This window comes from Pseudorca crassidens, chromosome 4 (genome assembly GCF_039906515.1).
Source record: "Pseudorca crassidens isolate mPseCra1 chromosome 4, mPseCra1.hap1, whole genome shotgun sequence".
NCBI classification, from domain to species: Eukaryota; Metazoa; Chordata; class Mammalia; order Artiodactyla; family Delphinidae; genus Pseudorca; species Pseudorca crassidens.
This window is the reverse complement of record NC_090299.1, coordinates 109,553,338-109,579,572: the sequence shown is the minus strand read 5'-3', so window position 1 is coordinate 109,579,572 and position 26,235 is coordinate 109,553,338.

The following is a 26,235-nucleotide window of genomic DNA, read 5'->3' as shown; positions in this document are numbered from 1 at the left end:
GTCCAATTGTATCCTCTGATATGTTATCTCCTCACCTATTCTTTCATCTGTACACTGTGCCTATTCTATGTGTCTATCTAAACACAGATGTCTAAAAAGCTAAGTTGGTCTTCCTCCTAGACTTATAGTACATTCAAGGGCCATCCAATGGTCTCGATAGAGTTCAAGAACTGGCTGTACACGTTCTTTCATTCCAGGGAGGATCCCAATACAGTCACCACCAGTAGAGGGAAGTGAGTTACTATATTTCCATGTTCCATCACTAGAACACTCAGAAATTGAAACTCTGTACTACTATCTCTCCCAGGAGACCTAAAAATGATGTAGATGCATTCTCTGCTCATGTAAGTTTAATGGTATCTAGAAAATCTACTAGATTGAGTCAGAACTGGGTTTTATACCTAGTCGAAAACCCAAGCTGAATTACCTAAGATGTCCACCGATAACTTCCAGATGTGGTAAGAGACTAGAGCCCTAAGGTACTCAAAAACATAGGAGTTTATAAGAACTGTCTTGACAGAAACAGCATTTTAACTAATGTTCTACCTGAATATTCAGCTTCTCTGGAAAACCCCAAAATTCAGAACATTTTGAAGTTAAATGCAGATATTCCTTGCCATCTGAACTTCCCATATGTAATTTGTTACAATGATTCGCAAAATGTCACTACTCAAGTGGCAGTGTACAAATTGCCAACCCAATACAATGAACCTGTGGGTGACACCAGCAAGTTCAGCTGCACACAAGTGCACCGGGGGATGGTGATGAGCTGTGGTCTTCTCGGAGTTTCCTCACGAGGTCCACATCTCATGCTCAAATTGTTTCATTTGCTGTGCTTGATCAGTTATCTTCCCCACCTGAGAAATATTACATGAATCCAGGAGGCCAAGCAAAGCTCCTCTGTTCTGGTAGTTGTTTGCTATAAACATCCCAAAACATGAACCCACGGAATATACACTCAGCTGTGTATTTACCCCTAAGATGATCTTGTGTCACAACTGATGCCCAACTCCAGCAAGAGGAGCTGTATTTCACTCCACTCACATCCTCTGAAAGCGAGGCCTCTGGGAACCTGGGTAGAGAAGTGGATATGTGAGCACAAGGGGAACTGTGGTGACCATTAGAGCCATACCTCCCACGGGCTGTTTCCAACCAACAACTAAGTGCAGTAGGGACATTGGGGAAGGACCATTCCTGGGAGACCTGGGTTATCCTGAGGGGTGATTTCTGGTCTCTTAGTTTCCATTGACCACGCCAAGACACTTAGTATTGCACCACAGTCTATCTCACTTCCTTTCCAACAATTCTACCTTCTTACCTTCAAGGGTTAGACCAGCATTGTGGTTATGGCACCTCCAGATACTCCAGCTCCCTCTAAATTTCCTTTGCTGGCCTGTTTCACACCACAGAAGATTTCTTAAACATTCATCCCATCTCGGCACTGGCATGTCAGAGAATGCAAACCCCCCTTTCAGATCTCACCACAAATCTTAAGCACCACATTAAAGAAACCTCTATATCTGAATATATTATGCCTGAAGATACCACCAAAGCTACTCCATTCAGAGGACAATGACCATCCAGGACAGAGGAGGTGGCAGGGTAACTCCTGAGTTACTGCATTACTATGGATTTTCATTTATCCCATATTGATGGGATGCCTGAGATAAGGATACCTCTTGTCCCAAAGATAGTCAAGAATAAGGATTAGGAGACAGGAGAACTATTTACTGAGTTGCCACCTCACTGTTCTTGGGTCCAAATCTTTTGGATTCCTCTGTCCTTGTCTTCACGTTCCACCATATGCCACTTCATTCTTCTATTGACCCCCATGAACTTACTACCATCCCAGATGTAGCTATCGACTAGTGGCAGCCATCAATATCCTCATCCTGCCTCAAAAAGAGGTAGATCACTGACCATCTGAAATTTAAGCGGCTGGAAGGACCCAGACTGACCAGGGAGGCCAGGACTCAGATCTGTTTCTTTGGATGGAGGCTCACTGAATCCAGGCTGACTGGTACCCTGGGCAACTCTATATGACCAATGCTAGCCCAAGGGCTAGTGTTAATAACCATGACTTCAGTTAGCTAATCCTCTGTTTGGCATATGTTGTTTCTATTTGAAGACATTTCCTTCCGAGTGCAACCCCCAACCCTGCCCAAGGCCACACCTCCGCCTTTCTCGGGAGGCACCCCTCCAGCTGAAGCCCTGCCCACCCTTGGGATCGCCCACCAGGAGCCTGTGCTGCACTATAAGAAGCTCCTGGCTCACTCCTGGATCCTGAACATCATGTGCCAGAGAAATTGGCCACGTGGATCGGACAAAATGCTGATGGGCAGCAGGTGGGGCTGCTGCTGTGCTCTCCTTCTGGTCAACCATCCCTACTCAGCAGAGATCAGAGCTGCCCCTGGTGTTTCAGCCCTTCTATCCTGTGAGTTTTCTCAATGTGTCAGCAAGACAAGAAAGGACAGAGACTGCCAGAACCAAGGTTGGCATTTCAAGGACCTTCAAGATGGCAGAGGAGTAAGATGTGGAGATCACCTTCCTCCCCACAAATACATCAGAAATACATCTACATGTGGAACAGCTCCTACAGAACACCTACTGAACGCTGGCAGAAGACCTCAGACTTCTAAAATTTTGCTTTCTGCTTTTGATTTGTTTTTGGTTTTTTGCTTTTCATAGTTTAGCTTTTAGTGTTTGTTTTTATTTTGGGGTTAGTTTGGTCACGATCATTTTTGTTTTCTCTTTCTTTGTTTTTGTTTTTCTGAGTGTGGGTGTGTGTTTCTTTGTGTGTTACTGTCTGTTTGGTTTTGCTTTTACCATTTGTCTTGGGGTTTTGTCTGTTCGTTTTATGGGTTTTTTCCCTTTTCTTCCACACTGTGCAGCTTGCAGGGTCTTGGTGCTCTGGCCAGCGGTCGGGCCTGAGACTCTGAGGTGGGAGAGCTGAGGCCAGGACAGTGGACCACCAGAGAACTCCTGGCGCCAGGGAATATTAATCAGCGAGAACTCTCCCAGAGGTTTCCATCTCAACAATAAGACCCAGCTCCACCCAAGGGCCAGCAAGCTCCAGTGGTGGACTCCTTGCACCAAACAACTAGCAAGACAGGAACATCTCATCCATTAGCAAACAGGCTGCCTAAAGTCATACTAGGCTCACAGACATATAGACACAGTGGGGAGAGGGGATGGTGGGACAAACTGGGAGATTAGGTTTGACATATATACACTAATATGTATAAAAAAGATAACCCATGAGAACCTGCTGTATAGAACAGGGAACTCCACTTCGCTGTACAGTAGAAACTAACACAATATTGTAAAACAACTATACCCCAATTTAAAAAAAAAAGGTGGGCATTTCAGTGTTTCAAGGTCCTTTTGGAAAAAAACAAATTCCTTCCTTGCCTCAAGTTTCATCATCTCTAGACAGAAGTCCCAGAATCAAGGGTGGCTTCCCAAATTTTCTAGACATGGATTATTCATGACAGATTGTTTCCATAGCACTACCTTTCTTTATAAAAATAGCACCATTATTGGCAAACTCAGTTATAAGCAGGATAGCCTTGTGGATATAGGCTTTTTAACATTGGCCTTGGAAAAGACTTGCCAGCCCCCTTTTAGGAGCCCTTTCTTTCTCCTTCTGCCCCATCGTGAACTTAGCCTGAAAAGCCTTTAACATACATTTCTACTACCTAAATACCCAAGTTTATTAAGTTGCAAGTTGGTTTTCATCTTGCAAATGATGGAGGAAACCAGTTTAATGTAATACCTACATCTCTGGGATGTTCCATTGAGCTCTATCACTTAGGATTGTTTGGTTGTAAGTGACGGAAAACCTGAACTGCAATTTCCTTGAGGTAGGAATACACTGTCTTACAAAATGAAGAGTCAAGGTGTTTTGTCCCCTGAAATTGGTTCAAGAGGTCAGTTTTACCAAGAACCACACAGATTTCTTTCCTCGTCTGTCCTCTACTCTCAGTGTTTCTTCATTCATTCCTTAGGGTCCACATAGGGGTCTCACACAGGACCCCCGCTCCCACCTTCTGGGAAGGCTCTCCATGACAGCAAATACTCTAGGCTTCATTATCACTCCAGAATTTCTTCCAAAATATCTTCTCCAAAAAAAGTGCTCCTTTCCAGCAATACCTCCTTGGGTTGTAGGGGCTAAAGAGACAGCATGTCCATACCTGAGTGAGTCACTATGGACATCAGTCTATGGGAGAGAAATGGGACACTAATACGCTGAAGCCAGTCAGACCTATAACTGAGACTGACTGAGACTAATGGGAAACGTAGGAAGAGATGATTTCCTAAAAAAAAAAAAAAAATCAGGGGTATGTGTGACAATATGGGAATAAATGTTGAAGGATGTGACAAGTCTCTTTCCTAAAACAAGAGCTCAGAGTAGGATGGCCAGCCTTCTGAGTTTGCAACTCCAATCTCACTGAGGAGTTCCCACTCTGAAAATCCCACGTCTAGCTTTGACATTAAATATCATCCTTTGAAACATGTTACTTAGCCTCCCTGATCAAGGGCAAGGAGAAAACAAAATATCTTAACTAGCATTTGGTACTGGATTGCCTACTCAAAGATAAGAAGTTCAGTTTTGTGATCTATTTCTCAGATGAATTTGGATGGGGGTATTATACTTCCACAACATTTCCTCAGGAAATTGTAGATATACTACAATAGTTACTGTGGGTGCTCTCATTCACTTGGCCCCAAAGATGACCCAGTAACAAAATAAGCAATACATCTGAGGCAGAACTGTTGTTGCATTGCATTTCCAGTATGTTTCCCAAACAGACATCCAGCCACTTGACCACTTTTACAGAAGAGTTGAGTTGAAACCTATGACACAAGAACTCAGGCATAGAGCTGATAGGGAAATTTTCTCAATGCCAATGGCAGCTGAGATAAGGAACCATTAAACCAGCTGATAACTTATGATCCTATGAGGTGGAGGTAAGTTTAAGATTCAAACCCTCCCTCAGAGGTAAGTAGGTTTTCAAGTCTCTTTTGGGGACTCCGTGATTGGAAACACAATCCTAGACTTCTTACATTTCGTGCCCTACTACAACGTCTGCAGATCCATGTTCGTAGCAAGAGGGCCCAGTAATAGACATAAGGGCCAACACAAGGCCTGGCAAACAATATAGCTCAGGCATAAGTAAAGGGAATTACAAAACTGATACAGCTCATAGTCAAGGTCACTTCCTCTGTTCTCCCACCGCTGCACTGGTACCAAGGAATCTCCTCTGAACCCTCTGAGGGCAGAGCCTAGACTTGCACTGAGACCTCAGAGTCACTTGTCCACCAGGAACAGGGAAGGAGAACTTCTCCCTGACCATGAGGCAGAGTCACATCCCATGTGTACCCATCACATGGTGGTGCCGCCTGAGATTCTCTCATGTCCTTGAGGGAAAGAGCTGCTTCATTTCATGTGAGGTCATCCCATTTTACATGCAACGTGGGTATGCCTTCAGAGCAGAGCTCCTTGACTTCTCCCACAAATTCTTGTCTTCCTCTCAGTCCCCGACCAGAGAGAACGAGAGCATGTTGTCCTATCTTGATGTAATAGAAGCTGTTCTGAGAAGAGCATGGTCTGGTATGTAAAATCAAATATTTTCAACGCCAACTATTGCCTCTTTTATTCTTCACATGTTTTCTATGCCAAGGTTTAATTTCTGCTGAGGAACAGAGATCTCAGACCTCTGGTTATAGAGCACAAGCAGGTACTTTTCAAAACGGTGAAAAAAGAGTCTCCCATGTTATAGTGTCACACGCATGGACACTGGAGGTGGCCACTCAGTCCTAACAACCAGTAAGATACTGAGAATGAAAAGAAAAAAGACGATGCGTCCCAGATGCATACAAGAGAGGATGGTCCAGGGCAAACTGTTGTCCCCTAGATTGGAGAGACAGGCAAATACAGAGAGGCCCTGCACTTGTACTGGGAAACCACAGGGGGAAACAGGAGGGCGAGGAAAACCTGAACTATAATTGACCAACTGCTTGATGTTAAGTGCAGACATACCTGAGATTCAAATACTCCAGGGGGACCCAGCCACCTGGAGCCCTCACAATAACACGAGGTTTCCCTGTAGGACCTCGACTAGGTTCCCACAGCAACAACGTGAGAAAAATCCACCCTTGTGTCTGGCAGGGAAAGGAGAAGAGGAACCATTTAAAAGAGGCCACAGCACTCTGTAAAGAATAAGAGTGACCTTAACGCAGACAGTTCTAGAGTCTGGACCTACCTTTGCCCAAAGGCAGAGAAAAAACATCTTCCATGTAGTCCAAGCCTCCTGGCATGAAGGAGAGCATTAGTTAGTCAGTTTGTACAAGCTCCAGAAATGACATCAGACAGGAATACAGACCATTCCGGGTAAGTGTGCTCTAAAATGGTCCCCCAAATTGGAACCCTACAGACTTGTTTCTCCTGCAGTAGTTTCTTGATTCCCTAACATTAAGGAGGTTAAGAGAATGGAAGTTAAATGTATCCTGCTCTTCTGCGAGTCTCCAAGTCCTACTTGGAATAGGAGTCACTCTAGCTCCCCCGTGGCTTTTTGCTCAGCTGCCGGCATCAGTAACTAGTGCTCCGATTCCACAGTAGGGGCTCTGTAGGAAAAGGAGGGGCCCTCGGGAGGAAAGCTGGCTGAGCTCATCCGTGTGTAAGAGCAGGCCAGAGACTAAGGAGGATGCTCCTGTTCACAGAGTCACTAGATACGGAGGACTTGGAAATGTACCCCTGGCGCTTCGTGAAGGAAGGGCTTTCTGTTCCAGCTGCTGAGAGGGCTGTCAGCAGCCTCCAGGTGTGAGCTCCCTCAGGGTTTGCTTCAGCTCCAAGGATGTGCTCTTCCCCTGACAGCCAACATCCAATTACTGAGTGCAGAGACATCCAAATGCCAGCCACTTCGGGCCACCGTGGGGCAACTCTGATGGACCACAAACATGCCGATGCCCGTGTGGGCCTAATGCCAGGGAGGACCCAACAGAACCACCATTAGTAGCAGGAGATGAGTTTCCAGATCGCCGCATTCCTACCACTAAAACGCTCAGAAAATTGAACCTCTATACCTCTCTGCCTTCCAGGAGACCTGAAATAATGTAGATGCACTTTCTGCTCATGTAAACATAATGGTGTCCATAAACATACTCTAGACCAGTCAGAACTGGGTTCTACATCTGGCCCAACACCCAAGCTGAATTACCCTAAGATGTTTACCTGTAACTTCCAGATTTAGTAACATTTAGATCATAACCCCCTAGGCTGTAAAACAAACAAACAAACAAAACCCCATAGGATTCTATAAAAACTGCTCTAACTCATATAAAGCACTGTAACTAGCATTCTTAGTTTTCCACGCTCTCAGAAAGAGCTAAACAATTTCTTCTGAATCAAAGTTCAGTAGAGATATTCCTTACAATCTGGACTCACCATCTACGGTTTGTTTTAATGACTGGCGGTACGTTCTCCAGACGAGTCACTATGCAAACTGAAAATGAACTAAAAGGAGCCTGTGGAGGACAGCAGTGAGTTCAGCTGCGCAAGGGCAGGGTGGATGCCGCTGAGCTGCGGTCTTCTCTGCTGTTTCCCCATAAGGTCCCCATCTCATGTTCACATTGTTTAATTTGCTGGGCTTTATGCACAATCTTCCCCACATGAGGAAATTAGGTGAGCCCTAGAGGCCAAGAAAACTGCCATGTCTAGGGAAGAGTTATATGCAGTAAACATCCTGCAAGGTAGACGCATAAAAGACACATTCAGCCATGCACTGAATTCCTTCTGATGCCACGGGGTTTTTTTCTGTGTTTAAGAGGAAAACATAAATGTTGGTTTTTGGAAGAGGAAACAAACTGCTCAAGCACAGGTCCTTTTGAAACTGATATTCTCCACTATGTGACACTCCAGCCACTGACTGAGGTGTGTCCCATTGCTACATAAGAGCCAACTCCTCTTCTCTGGAGTCTTTGCTCTGCTCTATCCTTCAGAGTCCATGCCGCCCCCACTGAGGTGTTCTTTCTGCTAAAAAACTTCAGCTTTGCATTTTCTCCTTGAGATTCATTTTCTTTTTAGCTTTTTCTCCATTTTTTCCCCTCCAAAACCGCCTCCATCCAGGGCTGTATAGCCAGGATATCCCTTAGGATCATCATAGTCAATCACTGCTGTCTCTTTTTCCCTCCCAAGCCCTCTAGGAAGCTGCCCAGCTCAGGCTCCAACCCACAAGGGCCCAGGAAATACAGCTCTGCTGTGTGATCGAGTGCTGCCATCTCCTGGCCAAAACACTGAACTCAGTTCTAGGATGTTTATTCCACACTTCACCCTTGGGCGTTGTGGGATTCCCCAACCTACTCTGCCGGCCAGGATGGGAGAGGAACTCAGGACCACCTACTCCTCATAAGGCATAGAACATCTTACAGTAAGTCAATATCAATGTCTTAGGAACCCAGAAACCTCATTGCTTCTAGATTCCTAAAACATTTCCCTCACTGAGGTTGAGCCGCAAAAGTATTGATCCTCTGGTCAAAGGAGCCAGGTGAAGGCGTCTAGAGAAGTGGTGCTGCCCGGCTTTTAGCTGCAGACGTCCTTCACATGGAGTACAAGCTCGATTCATTGTCAGTTGGGGTTGGCTCCTGAGTGACAGCACATGGGAAGTATACATTCTGATGTAAGATTTGTTATAAATACAGAGCATCTCTTATTGATCTGAATGGGTAGATGAACTCTGCTTCCCCCAAAGACAAACTGACAAATGAAAGGCAACATTGCTACCTAGGATCAAAGGATTTTCTACCAAGTATCTGTAACCAAGGCTAAGTCTTCAGCCTCCCATTATATACAAGTTCATCAGTTTGAAGTGTAGGTACAAAGTAGGACTTTTTTAAACTTTAACCTTTTTTTTTAATATCACATCTGTAACATCAGTAACACGCCACTCCATCATCTGACAGAAGTGGCTTAATAAGAGCTTCCTCATGTACATCCAGGGGTCCACTGTAGTTGAGTGAACCCAGGCCCCTCCAAATAGAATCATAAGCCTGCCTGTGATCTAGGATTCTTCCAGTGACCTAGAAGTTCCCAAATCTGGATACAGTTTATAGCACACTGACCCAAGAGACTAGAAACGCAGGTATGTTGTATTTCCTCCAAGGCCAGACAAGTTTGCGTATACCTCTTATAGAATTCTACCTGGCCTTAGAAAGCTCATCTATCAGGAAATTAGGAATATCAGTCTTCACAGGAAACTCCATATAGGAATTCTATGTAAAAGCAGACCTTTCAATAGCCAGGTCATGGAAGCAACCTAAATGCCCATCGACAGACAAATGGATAAAGAAGATGTGGTACATATATATAATGGAATATTACTCAGCCATAAAAAGGGACGAGATTGGGTCATTTGTAGAGACGTGGATGGATCTAGAGACTGTCATACAGAGTGAAGTAAGTCAGAAAGAGAAAAACAAATATCGTATATTAATGCATATATGTGGAACCTAGAAAAATGGTACAGATGAACCGGTTTGCAGGGCAGAAATTGAGACACAGATGTAGAGAACAAACGTATGGACACCAAGGGGAGAAAGCGGTGGGGGGTGTGTGTGTGTGATGAATTGGGAGATTGGGATTGACATGTATACACTGATGTGTATAAAATTGATGACTAATAAGGACCTGCTGTATAAAATAATAAAATTAAATTTAAAAATAAAATAAAATAAAATTACCACTATTCCATTTTTTAAAAAAAGAAAGAAAATCAGCTATACCCCTTTATAAAAATAAATTACAAAAAAACCAAACAAACAAAAAAAGCAGACCTTTGATGTAACTTGTTACTGTAGATTTTCAGTCCATTCTGAAGGACAAGAAAAATGACAGGTGACTCATCACGCTTTGTCCAAATAGAACAGGGCTTGAAGTCGGGGTCTACCAAATGGGTAAGAAATCCATCTCGGCCACCAACACCCTCTCTGCCCAAAAGTGACAGGTGTCACTCATTTCTTGTTCCCTAACCAGCATGGTAAATGGGATCTTGCTACTACGGAACAGGACCTGTGATCCCAAGGCAGCTTCTACCTTCTACTTTTGTCAGTAAAAGAATCACAACTACACAAGTTTCCTTATTACCCAATAATCAAGTGTTTCTTTCACCCCTGATCTGAAGGGACAAAACACCAAACAGTTTTATTCTTGAACTACAGCCTAGGTTCTTCAAGCATCTGTCAGCGTCACTGATACCGTTTTAGGATTAGGAAAGAGACCAAGTTATGTTCCACATGCTAGCCAAAGCCTCTTTCCAAGTCAAAGCATCTTGGCCATAACTTATGATTGTAGCAGCACTTAAAACACCCCTCACAGACCCCCTACTTAGGGAGAGTAATTGACAGCTCCAGGTGCTATACTACAAATCCACTGAAGTGAAATAAGTGGCCCAAGATGAGTATATACTTGTCCCTAGGCAGTGGTCAACGGCCTGGCCATCTAGTCCACGCCCAGATGAAAAAGGACTGGAAACATCAGAGGAGGAGTTGTAGGAGGAAGCATAAGGATGTGTAAGATATGCAGATTTAAGTCACTTGGTAACACCCACAAGCCCTGACCAAAGGCGACACTGAACACCGAACAAAGTGGCTCTGTCAGTTAACAGCCGGCCTTCCTCAGCCAATGGGCAAATAAATGTAGTGACCATGGTTGCAGGGATGGAGGCTACATACATGCCCAACTACATGGATTGCCAGTTTTGAAAGACAATCTAGAGATGACTGTTGAATCCCATATACGGCACTGTTTAAGGAGGCCAACTTGCTACTGAGTAGCAAGTTAACTACTTTGACCACATTAAGCCCCTTCCATTCTAGAAAAGCCAGAAATTCAACCTCCTAATCTTGCTATGTATTTGTCTTTCCTGTTTGTAGAGCCTCAAACATTACTACTCTGGTGATGTCTGCCACGTTCCATCCATAGGCTTGGATATCACAGAGCGAAGCACTTGACCAATGGACTCACTTCACAGAATGGAGGTGGGGAATAGCCCTCTGTTCATGGGGTCCTACTCCTCATACCACATCACACACACTACCAACCCTTCAGAAGCATCTAGCTTCTGAGAAAGTTGAAAGAACATTCAGAAAGCATAGCAGAAGCACTAATGGAGTTAACAGGCTGTTAAGTCTTGGCTGTCTTCTCCAGGACACAGTCTTTACATTAAAGAGCAATCTATACACTGTATCCCTAATAGAAGACATCTATATACTATATCCCTAGTAGGAAGACTCCTTGTGTCCAAGAATCAGGAGGTAGAGACTAGAATGATCCCATTCTCCATTACTCCAAATAGCCTAGTGAGTCATTTTATGAGTCATATTTGCAAGGATAACCGATTCTTAGCAGCAGGAGGAGGTTGGGCCACATTTACATGATGAGAGCAGGGAAGCATGTGTGTGGAATCCAGGTGATCCACTTGGATATGTCTTTATACATCCCTCCTTGCCCCATCATACTTGATACATTCAGCAGCCCAGGCTTGAAAGGGTGTGAATAGCAAGGATTCAGACCCCCTTAGGTTGATGGTTCTGGTCACACCACCAGACTTCAGATGAGGGGATAGCCAGGGGTGAAGAGAGTTTAGAGTGGAGAAGGGAGAAGATGGGTATTGGTTGTGACCCAAGATCAACTCCAGCAAAGGGAGTTGTATTTCACCCCACATCCTCTGAAAGAGGGGCCTCTGGGAACCATGATGTGCTGCTCTGTGGACCTGGGTAGGGGCTGTGGTAGCCATTAGAGACCATGCCTGTTTCCAACCAATGACTAAGCGCAGTAGGGACACTGGGGAAGGCCTATCCCTGGGAGACCTGGGTCTCCCGAGGGGTGATTTCTTGTCTGTTACTTGTTCTTGACCAAGGCACTTCGTATTGCACCACAGTCTAACTCACTTCCTATTCAACATTTCTTCCTTCTTTCCTTCACAAGATCACACCTGCATTGTTCTAATATCTCTCCTAGAATCCTCCAGCTCCTCTCCTCAGTTTCCTTTATTTTTTTTCCCGAAAAGTTTCCTTAATGAATCACGTTTTGTCATCTCAGATGACAAAAAACAGTAGAGAAGTTTGGGATCTCAATGAAAGACTAAACCTGTACAATACATTCAGCTGTGACAATAAGTTTATATGTGCCTGTAGTTACCTATAAGGCTATTCCATGCAGAGTGAAGATGACCATCCATCTAAGGCAGAAGTGGCTAGGCACAGCTCTCGAGTTACCTTAACACTATGGATATTAACTTTACCCCATACTGATGTGCTGTTTGAGGTATGTGGATCCGCCTTTTCAAAAGTTAGCCTCTACCCGTTCCAATCCTAATATCGCGCTACTGGCCACTCTACCACTTCACATCTGCTCATGGCCAATTACTTTGGACTCTTCTGTTCTAGTCTACTCATTCTGCCATATGCCATTCTCTCTGCCATTGACCCAGATCAACTCATGACTTTCCTCGGTATAATTATCTATTTGTGGCCCCCATCAATGTCCCCCCCATCCTTCCTCAAGAAGTTAATCACTAAGTATCCCAAAAAGTGGCTAGAGGAACTCAGACTGACCAGGGAAGCCAGGACTCAGATCTACTCCCTTGGGTTGGAGGCTCACTGGATCCAGGCTGATAGGACCCTGGGCAACTGTATACCACCAACGTTAGTGCAAAGGCTGGTGTTATTAGCCGTGATGTCACTCAGCTAATCCTTCATTTTTAGCGTATGTTTCCATTTAAGCTTCTTCCTTCCTTGCAAACTTTATTCCTTTTTGGACAGAAATCCCAGAAGTGGTGCTAACTAAGTTTTGACTTGTATTATTCATGACATACTCTTTGAAAGCACCACCTTGCCTTTATAAAAATGGCATATATGCTGGTCAAGCCAATTATAAGCAGGACATCCCTTTGGCTAAGGGATCATTTCTATTTTATATTGGTCTTGACATAGCCCTTCCACCTCCCTCTCGGGTATCCTCTCTTCTCTCCTGTCACCCATTGTGAATTGTATAGTCTGAAAGTCTTTAGTATTATGCCACTACCTAACTGCCCAAATTTATTAACTAGCGAGTTGACTTTAACATTGCAAATAAAGCAAACCAGTTTATTCTAATACCCACATCTCAGAGATATTCCACTGGGCTGCAACCATTAGGATGCTTTTGGCTGCAAGGGACAGAGAGCCCAAACTAATTGTCTTAAGATGGGAATACATCGGCACAAATTGAGATGTCTAAATTTAGAGTTGTCTCCAAGTAAGACTGGTTCAAGTGGCTCCAACTTCTGGGAGGTTCAAGGTTCCTCCTTAATGATAACAAGTATTCTACCTTGTTATCTTTGACGTATTTCTTCCAAATGCACCTCTTGAAAATGAGTTTCATGTTCAGCAATATTTCCTTGGGTTTATAATTGGTGAATAGATAGCATGCCCATTCCTGAACTAGTCGCTATAATCACTGGTATATGGGTAGGACTGAAGTAAGACCTATGGTTGAGAATGACCAAGGTTAGAGAGAAACTGAGGAATCATTTCCTAAAAGAAAGTCGAGGATATGTTTGCCTGAAAATGTAGAAATAGCTGTTCAGGAAGGATCTGACAAGTCTCTTAAGACTCAAGTCCAGAGTAGGATAATTAGCCCTCTAAGTTCACAAGTCCTTTCTATTGAGGAGTCCCCACTCTGAGAATTCCAGGTCCATCTCTGACATTAGTTATTATTCCTTAAGACCTGTCAAGTTTACCTCCATGATTAAGGGCAAGGGAAAAACAACAACAACAAAATGTTAGCTAGACACTTGGTGTTTATATGCCTACTCCAAAACACAAAGTTCAACTTTATGAACTATTTCTGAAATAATTTGAGATGAAGGTATTATACTGAAGCCACAGCTCCTTAGACAGCTAAGGAAATTGTGAGCATACTACAATAGTTACTGTGGGTGCTCTCCTACCTGATACCAACCCTACCAAATGACTACCAATTAACAGATTCTGCAATACATCCAGGGCAAAACAGCAGTTGTATTGCATGTCTAGTAAGTTTCCATTTAGACAGCTAGTCATTTGGTCAGTTTTTAAAGACTTGTGAGTTGAAACCTAAGACACGTTAAACTCAGGTATACAGACATTGGTAAAGTTTGTCAATTGCAAGTGCAGCGGGGATCAAGAACCATTGAACCAGCTGATTACCTTCACCCTATGGAATCTAGAGATAACAGCTTCAGGATTCATACACTGCCTCAGACATGAGTGGGTTTTAAACCCTCTTTTGGGGACCCAAAGATCTCCAACCTATTTTCTAGGCTTCTTGCACTTCATTCCATGCTCCACTGTCTAGATCCATGTCCACACCAAGAGGGACCCTATAGTAGAAACAAGGAACAACTCTGAAGACCACAGAAAAGAGCTCCACTCAGATCTCCTATAATGGGCAATGTAATTGACAGGTCCAGTACATAACCCATGGCAGGGAGACTAAGGCAACCCCATTTCTACAAGATACCGGACCCCTTTCTCAGGCAACTTTGAAAAATTCCCTATCAGCCTACCCAAACCTCTTGTATAACTTCATTAAGTCTGAGGCTTTATTCCCACCTACCTTCCTTCCTCCCTTGCACGGTGAAAGCTCTCCTGCCTTCTGAGGCTCCTTTTTCCCTTCACAGGATCTTCCTTCACTACGGCCCTGCCCATCCAATTCTGTCTTGGCATTTTCTCCTAGGATTTCACCCAACACAAGATATCATTTTTCATTCTTACATTCCTTCTATGCCAAGGTTTAACTTCTCCAGATCTCGGACTGTTTTGGTTGTAGGGGGCAAGCAGGTGGTATTCAAAATGGCAGAAGAGATTCCAGTTTCCACCTCCATATGTATGTGCTTGGAAATCACAACTCTATCCTAACAAGTGGAAATCTAAACAGACCAAAAAAGAAAACAAAACACAACCCAATTCTCCTAGGATTCATATGAGAGGGGAAGACACAGGGCAAACTGTGATTGAGGAGACAAACAGGTGAATAGAGGAAGTCCCAGATTATAAGAGGGGAGTCAAGGGGAACCCACAGTGCGGACAATAATCTCAACAGTTCTTGACCAATTTCTGGAAGTTTAATGCACACAAGTCTGAGTTAAATACAACAGGGGGACCCAACCATAGGAAGCCCTACAGTATCATGAGGTTTACTCCCAGGAGCTCTACTAGGTTCCCACAGTTAGGAACAAAGACAAGCTCCCTCCCCCAGGGGGAGAGGAAGAAGGATCATTTAAAATATGCCAGAGTGCTCTGTTCTTAACAAGGCCTGGCCTCAGGGGAAACTAGTACATCAGAGCCTTACCTTACTGACCTGGAAGGGAAATACCCAACTCCAACCCACTCAAGCCATCATGTCCCACCTACAGGGGAGAAAAACAACTGATACACTTGTGAAGTGTACAGTCCCAAGACATGGGCTTATCGAAACCCTGATACCTAATCATATGACTATGGAACACTTCTCCACACCTCACCACCATATTACTAAAGTCTTATTTACAGTAATTCCTTTTATCTGGTATATCAATCTGACTGTCGTGAAAAAATTACAAGGCATACCAAAGGTAAAATAGAAGAAAAAGCACAAATTGTTATGTGGTCTCCATTTTATTCACTTTGTTTCTTCTATCAATCCCCTGCATGGTATTTTTTCGACCACTTGGACAAAACCACAATGACACAGATTCCTCAATTGGAACAAAATCAAGAAAACTTACTCGGGACTTCCGGGAAGACGGCAGAAGAGTAAGACTCGGAGATCACCTTCCTCCCCACAGATACACCAGAAATACATCTACGCGTGGAACAACTCCTACGGAGCACCTACTGAACGCTGGCAGAAGACCTCAGACCTCCCAAAAGCTGGTCACTGGCAGACTGCAGGAAGAGCTGCCTTGAAGGGCCAGAATGTGTTATGATGATAATTATTCTTAGAAGAAAAAGTACGTGAGTCCATGTCCCTGCTACCCCTCCCAGTGACACAAGACAAGAACTAGACCTTAATGTTCCTTGGACCAAATGAAGGGAATCCCTACACATACCTTTAAAAAAGAAAAACAAAAGAATGCCAGGAAACCATGTCAGATGCTTAATAAATATTTGTTGACTGATGGAGCTTGCTCCAATCAAAGGCACTGGCTTCCCTGGTGTTCTTGTTCTAACGATGAGATGGGGAAATAGCACCCACCCACGCCTATCTCAGGGGAAGCCAAGTGAGTGGAGATCAGATGGAGATCAGATCCTTGGAAGAAAAGTACTGTGTTTATTCAGATCTTGTTCATATTAACCATCCAGCCAAAGCACTTGGTCCCTGAGAAGCTACCTCTCCCTCAGTGAGTCTACAGGGCTTATTCTCAGTCTATAAATGGCCTCATTCCCCATATCATCCCACCTAACCACCCACCTAACCCACCTAACCACCTAATCTTCATCCACAATTCTCCACCCAAAAAAAAAAAAAAAGAAAAAGAAAACTTACTCATAATGGGCAACATATGGACACGGTGCATTTCAAAGTAGAACAAAATCCCCTGGGCACTTTAGCAACAAAACCAAGTCACTTATAACTGCAACAGTAGCACTAAGCCAGAAGATAGTATAGAAAATTTAAAGAAACTATGACCCAAAGGTTTTATAGAACAAAGAACTGATTTTCACAAATAAGTCCACAAGCTCTCCTAAACATACAAGGCTTAGAATGCTGCTCCAAAAAGCCCTTCCTTAGACCCCACTACAGAACAAGCTTCAGAACAAAAGTGACTGGTGAGACGCCAGTATTGAGACTCTTATCCCTGCCAGGAGGCAGTGCCAGGATGTTCACTGTACAGCAAACAACACGAAGTGCTTCCGTACTGATCTGTTGTCTACCCCTCTCCCCCATGATGACCTACTTCAGCTTCCAGGTGGCCCCAACAGTAGAAACTTCACAGCCTGCAACTGGTTGAAATTTTGGAGCATTCCAGAAGATGCTGAATTAGGTGTCTTAAGACCAGAGCAAGGGACTTCAGGAATCTACCTGGAGAGAATTTCTTCTGTGATTAAGCCCAAAGGCAAGCCTGTGCACCATGAGGAATCACGTAGGAAGGTATTATGTGAAGGAGTAGAGGCAAAAGAATCTTACCTCCCCCCTATTTATCCTTTTCCTCCTCTAACCACAGGATTGTAAGTGAACCATGTTGAGGCCATGCCCATATCTCTTCAAGTTCCTTTCTACCATTTCTCTACCCTCAGCTCTGCCTCTCATGTGACTTCCAGGGTGAGCTCCTGCATCTCTTCCTGATCACTGGCCTTGGATTATTTCAACTGTTTTGCCTATACACCCAAAGATCTAGATGTCCCTGAGGGTTTATATATTTCAGTCTCCAAATTAAGGGCATATTAACTAATGACTGTCACACACGACTTTGAAAGTCCAACTTGCAACTGAATATAACTTGTAGTCTAGTGCTCCCCAACACGATCTAGGTGGATAATACAGAGAACAGGATTTTGCCCGAGATCAGTTGCCCTTGGCTTACGTACTAACCCCTACCCAACTTCTCCATTCCATCACTGATTTCTCCTGGGAATACTTCCATAAGTACTTCTATTCAAATCTTTCAAGGTCTTTTTTCTAAGGAGCCCAAACTAAAAGGACATTTCACCTCATTTTAAATTCATGATATTCATGGCACTTCTGGTTTTGGTGATCTGCTTCTTTATTTAGTAGTGTTAGGATTAACACACTGGGGGTTTCCCCTTCTAGCCCTGGGCTTCAGGGAAACCCTCTATCAGAGGCTGTCAGTGCTCCGCCCACACCTCGTTCAAGCCCCTCCCAATTTCAGGCAGAATAGCTCCTGGTGATTTGACTGCCAACAGCCAGTACTTATGTCTTTGTTGTGGGAGGAAGGGGTTGCCTAAAGGCGGCCCAAGGGCTTGGGGATTTATGTCACCCCAGTGGCAAACTTTATTTCAAAAGGGATAAGTGAGATGATATCCATACTTTTGTGCTTTCCCTTCACTGGAACAACTGAGGTATGACCAATACTGTCTCCAGAGGTCCTCTGCCATATGCCCATGTTTCCCATTTATGAGACTCTACTGGATTTCACCCCATGTTTTACCTCCCCTTGCTCATCTTACTTCTCTACCTCCCTATGAGGTTTTACCTTATTATATGTCCTGATCCCTCATGAATTCTCATCTTAAGGTCTGCGTCTAGAAAACTCAACACACACTCCAAACTTCTGGCCAGCCCTTTCCCCAGCTAAGTCTTTCACACACGGCACCTGCCTTTCACAAGCTTCCGTGTATTCCACAGCAGTTCCATTCAAGCAGATGCTGCTACCAACCACCTGGTCCATTTCCATCTCAGCATCCTCTAGTGGGCTATTTTGACTGCAATGACGTGGCACTAGAAGACATGAGCCATTTTCTCTGGCACCTGGCAAAAGAAAGTCGTGAAGATACCAAAAATATCCTGAAGTTGCTAAGTGAGTCCATCAGCTTCACCCTCTTCCCAGAATGAATGAGGTCACATCCCTTTTACATGGACCAACATCTGAACCTAACACCACCAGATCCACATATCTTAGGCTCCGCAAACCATGAATATGACCATCCCTGTGATTACCTGGAGCACCACTTCCGAGAGGAGGTGAAAGGTGACCACCTGACCAGAAGGTGCAGACAAGCCTCAGAATAGGTGAGAGGTACCTTTCTGAGAAATTCAACCTCAGGCATGAATGGGGCCACCTGAGCTCAGCTGCCTTCACTACCAGTTTTCCTGTGTTGACTGTCTCATCCAGGCTTAGTGCTTTTGTGTCTCAGGCTAATTGGGTATGTTTCAGCTAGATTCAAATCAACCCTTAAATATCCCCAATATCATCATATCCGTCAAATTATACTCTAAGTTGGAGAAATAGCCGTGGAAATGACTAGTCTTCGCCATTAGAAAAGCTGTGTTAAGGCATTAAAGCAGGAGACTTGACCTTGTTCCTTTTTCCCCTTCTGGACTTTACAGAAGCCTCTTTCGTAGAAGTGAATTAAGGGAAGATTTGAAACCAAGAGTCTTTGTTTCACCCACAGTGGTTTTTCAGTTAAGTTATGCATTTGGTTTTACACAGAATACATTTGGCTTAAAGGGATCAAGGACAGTTCTCTACATACAGCAAGTCTGGAGATGGGCAGTTATTGAAGTTCTGCTGCTTAGTGGTATCTTCAAGGACTCTGGCTCTTTCCATCTTCTCTTCTATCATCTTTAGATTGTTGACTCGCCAACATGCTTTTCATTGAGGCACAATAAGGTGCCAAGTGCCAGCTGTCACAATGAGGTTACAGGCACAGAGAACCAAATCCTTTTCTATTTGATTTTTAATCGACTGAGAACTAGCTTTTGCAGAAGGCTTCCAGTGGCTATATGTTTTGTCTCATTAACTCTTTCTTAGCCCTTCTTGAAGCTAAGTGTAGTGATATTTAGTTTTCACCACCTCATTTTTGGAGGCAGACAATAAGAGGAGTTAGGTATGACTGCTAGGTTAGCCAGCCGATAACACCACAGAGGTTTTGAACCTAATTTGAAAGCCCCAGGCTTAAAGTAGTAGGATCCAACTCTTCTCCTAGGCACACATATCCCTACTCTCATTGCTTAGTAACCATTTCTTCAAGGCAAAGGAAGCGCAAGTGCCACAACCACTTATAGACCAATATCAGTGGACTCTGGGACGCTGGCGACTAGGTCCAGCACAAGGCACAACATACTCCCTCCCTCTTCCACCCCTGGGAGATCAGCTTTGAAACGTTTGCCCAGAAAGCCCCGAATCAGAAAAGGAACTCTAAACAGTGATATTGCCCATACTTTGTTTCAACTGACTCCTGACCCAACAAGGACAGTCACAAGCACAGCTGCCATTTCCACATAAAATATTGCCTAGGGATCACGTGTGAAAGTACAAAGCCCACATCATGGACTCCAGGCCCACCAGAAGGCCCACAGCAGAAAATAAGAGGGAATTACTTCCTGCTACTTCCTCCACTCTTCACCAGGACTGCCTGAGTAACCTCATGCTCAACTCTGCTTACGTCTCCACAGCCAAAGACAAACAATTCAGGGTTTTGCTACTATACCTCATACAGGCCAAGCAGCCACGCCCCACACTGCTGCTTTACCTGGATGTTGATGAGCTACTGAAGACAACATCAGCCTTAGGGCCAAGACCTGCTCAAACACCAGGGTGACAGGCCTTCCATGGGCTCATACGCTTTTGGTCATATTTCAACAGGAGGTTCCTCAGTGGTAGAATTCCACTTGAACCTGACAGTAGGTGGATGTCTGACCACTACACTCAAGGTCAGACTGAGCTCTAAGCCAGCTAGCTAACTTAGAGGGGTTAGACATGATCTCCCCACTTCATTATGGAGGTAGAAGAAATCTGAGCAGGTGAACTCTCAGCTCATTACAGATTATAGTTCAAGTTGGCTCCAAATCTGGGAGGTTTCCTTTAGATACATGGTGGTACAACCTACTGCTGGTTATCTGATATTCATTTTCTTCTTCCTTTTAGTAAGAGTCCCCCAGGTTTAGGTAAGCACACAATCCCCCAGCTAAGATTATACGATGAGCTTTTTTATTCAACTAGTTGTGACCATGCAACTAGATACTGGGCAATGGGATGTTGACAGAAATTAAGTGCAAGTGTCATCATGCCTTTAGAAAAGAAGCTGCAGACCTGCCACCTTCTTTGGGTTCCCTTTTGGCTGTCTGGAAAACAGATGGTGGTCATGACGAGTCATCTTTGACAACCCAGAGAAACAGCTTGGAGGATGCTTCATCAAAAAGATAGACAGATCCCAAATCTATGATTGGCCCTGAAGAACAAAACCACCCTATAGAGTAACTACTAACAAACTTTCATGACAATGTTTTCCCTCATAAATTTTACATCTGTTAAGGTGGCCGAATATGAAACTGGCCGAATACGAATATCCTAAGATGAATGGATACACAATGCTATCTACCCACTGTTTCGATGCAAGTCACCCAAAGAAGCAATCTTCTCCAGTACAATACTCCAGTAAGGGCAATGGACCAACTCCACCTTTTGAAAAGTTGCTCTACTCTAGAACCTCCTACAGCAATCAGAACAGATCCTTCCACAGAGATTAGTGTTGTCACCTTTAGTTCTTACAAGTACTTCCTGACACAGAGATTTCAATAAAACCGTACTTCTTCCGGCCAGTTCTTTGTTTAGATAGTAGTGATACCATAAGTTGCATTCTGGAGCAGATACAGAAAGGAAAAAACGTGCAAGATATTGCTTACTGTAGAATCTAAAAGTCAAATACATTGAAGCAGAGAGTAGAACAGTGGTTACCAGGGACAGGAAGGTAGGGAAAAATCGGGATTTGTTAATCAAAGGGTACAAAGTTGTAGCTCTGTCAGGTAAGTCTAGAGAAAAGGTACAGCCTGATGACTAATACTGTATTGAATACTGGAAGTTTGCTGAGGGCATTAAGTGCTCTCATCACAAAATAAAGGGATAGTTATGTGAGACGATATGTTAATTAGCTTGACTGTAATCATCTTTTCACTGTATTTATGTATCAATTTGCTGTACACCTTAATTTTTTTAATGAATTTTAGGGCCCATATGGATCACCCAGGCAGCTGGGCTTCCTGCTACCATCTCCCAAACCATGTTAGTAAAGATGATAAAAATGAGGGAGGCCTTGAAGAAATGTTCCCAGCCGTTATTGACCAGGCCCTGTTATCCTAGTGAACACCAGGGATTTCATTGCAGCTCCACTGAACAGACGGGAAATTTCAACATTGAAGGTCACAGAAAGACAAGTCTGGAGTAAGGAGAGAAACCCCTCAAAATCCACAAAGACTTGAATGCTGAGGAACACAAAGCTAAGGAGAAACAATGGTCAGGCCACAGGGGAAGAATCTAAGCACCTGTCCCCAAGACCTATTGTTCATCTAAACCCAAGTGGTAGAAAGTGCCAAGTCTCAGCACCTCAGATTGTAGCCAAGCAGGAGCTAGGCCGCCTATGCAAACCCCAGGAAGACCTCACAGGTCAAAGTGAAGAAACAGCGAAAGGAACACCATGACCTTCTCCCCAAAAGTTACCAGACCTACTGGTTCTCAGTCTTGCCTCTTTCAGTCTTCATATCCAGCCATCCCCAGGCCTTTAGAGTCCTTGCCACGGTGCGAGTGCCTACCACATACCCCCATGGGCAGCACCAACATTGCAGACTGTTCACATGACTCCTTCCATGAGCACCTGCCCCTTTCCAGGTGGAGACTGCTTCCAAAACCCTTCTGTGGTAGGTAGAATAATGGCCCCTAAAAGGTTTACATCCTAACTCCCAGAACTTATATATTATGATTACATAACAGAAATGCATATTATATATGGAACCAAGGTTACTAATCAGTTGATCACAAAATAGGAAGACTATCCCAGTAGGACCAGTATAGTCATAAGGGTCTTTAAACATGGGCAAGGAAGACAGAAGAGTCAGTTCTAGGGTGAAGTGACATAAGAATGGCTTTGCTAGCCATCACTGGTTGTAGAAGGAAGGGGGCCATGAGCCAAAATATACAGGCAGCCTGTAGTAGCTGGAGAAGTGGAATGAATATCCCATCCAGATGCCCTAGGAGAGTATGCAGTACTGCCTACAACTCCACTTTGAGACTCAATTCAGATCTGAATAGATAATGTCTCCTATTTTAAGTCTTAATAGTAGTTTGTTACAGCAGCAATAGGAAATTAGTATCTTTTCTATTAGGACTCGGTGATCCATACAAAGAACGTGGAGTGCAGGGGAAAGCCTTCTGAGCTCAAGTTTTCTGCTAAGGAATGACTAGCTCCACTCTCTACAGTACCAAGCTGGTAGCGCGCTCAACAACGGGAAAATTAGAACCATTACCACCATCAGGACTACCTCTTGAAGATGATCAGACTCACAGGCAAGGGCACCATTCAATGAGCTTCCAGCTGCAGCGCTGCAGGATCTGCTGTAGCAATCCAGCCTAGATTCTTCTTCCCAGGGAGCAATTGGCCAAAGACTGAGCACAGGGCAGTACTGGGGCCTCACCATTTCCACCCAATCCAAGTTTCCTCCCCTGGTCATCTCTGTACAACATCTCCCTCTTAGAATGGCCGAGACTCTACCGCAGAGCTGTGCTGCAGTCTCCGGCTCTTTCTGTCCTTCCCCTTCTTTCTCGGGTGTTACAATGACGTGTAAAGATTTTTTCAGCCTGCCCCTTCCATCTGCCTCCTTTTTCCCCCTGGCTTTATGCCCACTAAGTCTCTTGGGTTTTCAACTCCAAAGGACCCAAACTTGACAGCAGTAGAAGTTCCTCCTCCTACGAGGACTGCCTGCCTGTGAGGGCATGCCCTCTAGACCTGCATTCAGTGCTCTACTGCATACGGAGACATGCAAAATAGAATCCAAGACTTCTGTCCTCATGCCTCAAACAAGTCAAGAAATTGGCCATAGTCCAGAGTTAAAGGTCACACGCTTGTTGTGGATGAGTTTTAGGAAGTACAAGATGCTGTTAAAAACGGTACTATCCCCCAAGAAACTGGGATCTCATTCTACTCCTTCCTGGGACTGGCAGCTTTAAAATATCTCAACCCCACGGGCTTGAAGACAGAAATGCTCTCTAGCAGATAACTGCCTGTGGTTTACTGAAGCAGCTTCACAGGACAATTAAAGCTTCCTGCTCCTGCCCCCCGCCACCTCAAGAGGTACTAGCTCTGGTCGCAAGCTTCTCTAAGCTTGTCCCAGGAGGTCCCTCTTGACCCTCAGCCTTTCTCACTTCTTCCACGATGGTGGAGTCTTCCCCCAACAGTACCTCAGATATCTTGCCACTGTATTCCCTCTTGCCTAGACTTGGCCACAGCAGAGGTATTCTTGCAAGTATTTCATTTTTGCCCTCAATTTAACCCTCCCAATCTGACATTCCCCCTTAGGGCAGAAACCCAAGTCTCTAAGAGCTTGGAGAGGGTCTTTCCTCTGAACAACCCCTGATGTCGACTCTGCTGTTATGAATTTACTTCTGACAGTTAAGAACTAAACATATAGTACGGGCAGTGGAGCTGTGAACATCACCTTGAAGCCACACACTATCACGGGAAGCTGTTCAACATCCCAAGACCTTCTGAAAAGACCAGACCCAGCCGGTAAGTCTATTCTCCCAGGAGATTCGAGTCAGATCCTATCCTGGGAAGCCAGGCCCACTGTGTGCCCACACCAGTTTAACTGGGAAGAAATACTGCTCTAGAATTTCTGTGATAGAGAACCACGGAATTTGACAGGCTCCATTGCCCAAGAACACTAGACTCACCTCCATACGCAGGAGGATCAGGCTGAGCTCAGGTCCGTCTGACCACCCCTTTAGAGTAACGGCCGGGGAGAACGGTCTTCCCCACCATGAAGGGGAGCCTGACCCTGCTGCTCTGCTGGTGCCACACGTTGTCAAGAGCACCTGGGAGACTGGAAACCCTTAGCCTGCCCTCAACTCTTCTGCATGCTGGTGTGGAGCCAGGGATACAGGACCAGCAGCAGCACGTGGCTGGTGGGTCTCTGTAGGCTGTCTGGTCATGGCACCGCAGCACTTCAGATGCCAGGTCAGACTACCTTGGTGACACTGGATCAGAAGAACCAAGCTTGGGAGAAATGGTCCCCCTGAACCAGGCTGAGTGAGCCTTTTGCCATAAGGTGGAGGAAGCCGGCTTGGTTAGCATTTTCCCCCACACGATCTGGAAAGGGCACTGCTCTGAAAACTAAAGAGGACGGTTCAGCTACATATGCCCCATGAATTGTTCCCCATCTCATTAACCCAATTCTTCTTCTTCCCTTGGATAAGACAGGTGATAGGAAAAGACTAGAGAAGGACTTCCCCATATTTCAAAGAGGAAAGGAATTCTACTTCACAGGGACAGCAAAGCTACACTGTGAGCCAGATTGTTTTTTTCCAGTCTCCCAACTCACTTGCCCAAACCCACTTCCCATTCCAAGGGACCCCTTTAAGGTACTCCAGTTACATGTCCCAGTGGATACTGGGAAAGCAACACTGACATTACCCACCCACAGAAGACACAGTGTGAACTTCAAGCAGCCAGCTGTGTCTTGTCCTAGTCTCCAAAACAAACAAAGCCCTTAAGCCTTTTTCTAGGACTTGCCAACTCCCTAACAAAGGTTTTCCCCACTCTTTAAAGAGATTGACAACTACAGATAAGAACCCTGTATATTTGTTATGTGGGCCAAGACTGATTTCCTTTCTTTTTTTGAATAGACTAATAATAAACTGGGTAACTTTACTAGTTTTTTCCTTGAATTTGTTCTTATTTAAGGAACCCACAGTTGATTCTTACAAAATATAGCAAGACAAAAAAAACTTGTTGAAAACAATTTTTCAACAATCATGCTACCGTGCTTCAGTGTTAGCAACTTTTTCCTATGATATATCCCCAACTCTATTTCCTTTCCCTTAATCTAAACCTTGACGGTGCCAATTAGGAGTTTTATCCCTCTAGTAAAATGCGGTCATCTATGACATCTAAAGATATGACAAGACCAGTCAGTCAGCACCACAAGAAATACATGACCAAGTAGGTACAAAGTAGGCTTCTCCCTGCCACTCCACTGCATACTCAATTCTATGTGGTCTCTGGCACCATCTAAAGCAATGATCATGGCCTCAATACCCCCCAGCTCCCATGTATCCAGTGTTTCACTGTTGTCCTTCCCAGAGAATGTAGGAGTCCCATCCTTTCTTTCCCCCTAAAAACAAAGAAACAAGAATTGATTCAGGCAGCCCTCAAATCCTTGCTTTTCGGGAGCCAGCTAGAGTGAGACAGTCCCCTTGAGGACAACTGTAATTCCATGTCTCTTCTCTAGACACAGACTTGAACAAAAGGCAACACTTTTGATAAGAAGGACCTAAGGATCTCTGGCCAGCTTAGGCTCAGGTGTCAATTCTGATAGTGACCATAACTGTGTCCCAACTTCAATGTTTAAATTGTCATTTGAAGACAGGTTGAGAAAGCCCAACATAGAAAAGAGATCCAGTCACAGCAGTTCTTGTACAGGCAAGCATGGAGAAGGTCCCAGAGCCTGTGTCTGGGTACACCTGTTGGAACTCATACCCATTATTTTATCAAAGACCTCTGGGC